Consider the following 2,659-nt stretch of genomic DNA (forward strand, 5'->3'; position numbering starts at 1 on the left):
GAACGCCCTACAAATATGCAAAGCACCCCCTTAGGAGGCACGGACCACGGGAGAACCTTGTCCCTGGGGGTCAATAATAGAATCTGGGGCACCCTTGCCCAGGGTCATAAATACAGGCGGAGGAGGAAGAAGGCCCCTCAAATGTACACTCAAAAGGGCCCACTGGTTTGTCCACAAGTTCCTTGAGTTACAAACCTTCTCCCAGCAATGGGTTAAATTGCATGGTGATGCAGAACACTATCGCGGGAGGATCCTCTATAGGAGAACAACTGCGGCAGGGCGTAAGATCCAGATCTATGGACAACGGCCTCTGCAAAGGGCTGCCTCGACCTTTTCGGGGTACCTGCAAGACTGGGGACCTTGAGGTCAACTCTATTCCCACTTGAGGAGTGGCGCCCCTCGAGGAAATTATAGCCTAGTAAACGACACAGCATTCGCACGTGATTCTGACTAATGGACAATTCTTCTGGGAATGGTATGTTTTGATGGGCGTCTTTGGGCTGAAAAACCTCTTCCTAGCTAATTTATCTATTACGGGTTGCCTCCCCGTAGTAGCATAATATTTGTAGGCATGAATATATAATGAGTCGGAGGTAATAGGCTTGAGATTGTCTGTGCAGGATTCCGACTCTTGTTGATAGAAGAGCATCGCCAAGCGCTGAAAACCATGTTGTGACCAAGCTGGGCCCAGGATTGCAGACCGCCTCCGGTCTGGGAGGTCCTAGGGACTTCGTACTCAACAGTTCCACGCTATCTTAAGTATTTTAATGTACACTTGAGAAGATGTGTGAGCTCTATTCTGGACTGGTATCTAGAACCTTTGCTTTTCCCGATTCGAAAATAACTTCAATGATTTAAATAACATGAAATTTGAAACTTTGAACGTTACGACATTAAAAAATGACTATTGTATCGACATTTTGACTGAAGAATTCAGATGATTCGAATTGGATTTATTAGGAGTTTCAGAAACTCATATCCCAGGGGTAGGAAGCATGAAATTAGGTGATATATAATTTGTTTACTCAGGCAGGAAGGGTGGGTTACATAGACAGGGAGTAGGGCTCATGATGAAAAAGGAACCTGCTAAGTCTTGTTTAGGCTGGGAAGGTATTAATAATAGAATGCTAATGGCTCATTTTATGACTAAAAAGTTCAGGGTATCAGTTATAGCAGTATATGCCCCTGTAGAACCGACTGACGGAGACACTGGTGACTCAGATGAATTTTACTTACAGTTACAGGAGCAAATAGACAAGGTCCCAGGTAAAAATATGATGTTATTACTGGGAGATTTTAACGCCTAGGTTGGTAGAAATAAGGATAAATGGTATCCCAGCTTAGGTAAATTTGGTGTAGGAAAAGAAAACAGTAATGGATACAGACTTTTGCAATTTTGTAGGTATAACGATCTAGTTATAACCAATACGGTGTTTGGTCATAAAATGGCTCATAGGCTAACATGGTATTCACGTGATGGTAAGACAGCAAGCCTTATTGATTATGTTATAGTAAATCGAAGACTGGCAGCATCAATACAAGATACTAGGATATATAGGAGTGCTGTTATTGATGTTAAAAGTAAAGATCACCATCTAGTAGTGTCAAGGGTTAATTTAAAGCTGAAATATTGGAAGGGTAATTACCTCCTGGGAAGTTATGATGTTAGTAGACTCCAGGATGAGAATTTGAGAGAAACTTTCTAGGAACAGTTGAATACTAAACTTGAGAGTTTAAAATTTGATAATGTGGAAGATGGTTGGAATAATTTTAGAAAAATAATTTATGAAGATGCTGAAGGTGTATTAAGGAAGATATATAGAACTGCAGCTAAGAATATTAGTGAAAAAGATTTATGTTTAATAGAAAGTACAAAGAACTAGTACAAGAATTATCTGAGTGATAGATCGCATGAAAACAAAAGAAATGTATAGAAAGTGGAGAAAGCATTGAAATATGAGCTAAGGAGGTGTGAAGTGGAGGACATGGATAATATTGCCGAGGATTTAGAAGATGCAGCTAGACGGCATAATAGTAAAATATTGTACTGGCACGTTAACAAATTGAGAGGTAGTAGTCAATCCGGACTTGTCCCAGTTAAAGATAGGAAAGGGGTGGCAATTAGCGATAAGGAAAAAGCTAAAGCGAGATGGGCCGAACATTTTGAGAATTTGCTTAACCAAGATAGAGTTGCAGGAAAAAATATAGAGGAAAATGAAAAAGTTTGTGATACCTTGGATGAGAAGGAAGATTTGTTTTATGAGGAGAAATTAGCAACGGTACTAAAAGGATTAAAGAATAATAAGGCTCCAGGTGCTGATAGGGTGGTAAATGAGTTTCTGAAATATGGTGGCTCTGAGGTTAAAAATAAGTTACTGAAGATTATGAATATGATTTTTGAAAAAGGGAAAGTACCTAAAGATTTTAGGAAAACCTTAACTAAGCCACTTCATAAGAAAGGTGATAAGAGTGAGTGTAGTAATTATCGAGGCGTTAGTCTGGTCTCTGTAGGTAGCAAATTACATAGTAATATGATACTTTTTAGACTGAGAGATGCCGTAGACAAAGTTTTAAGAGAAGAGCAGTGCGGTTTTAGAAAAGGTAGAGGATGTGTTGACCAAATTTTCACTCTTAGGTTAATAATTGAGAAGTGTCTAAG

This window comes from Artemia sp. Qi Xiang Cuo, chromosome 1 (assembly GCF_049724085.1).
Source record: "Artemia sp. Qi Xiang Cuo chromosome 1, ASM4972408v1, whole genome shotgun sequence".
Taxonomy (NCBI): Eukaryota; Metazoa; Arthropoda; class Branchiopoda; order Anostraca; family Artemiidae; genus Artemia; species Artemia sp. Qi Xiang Cuo.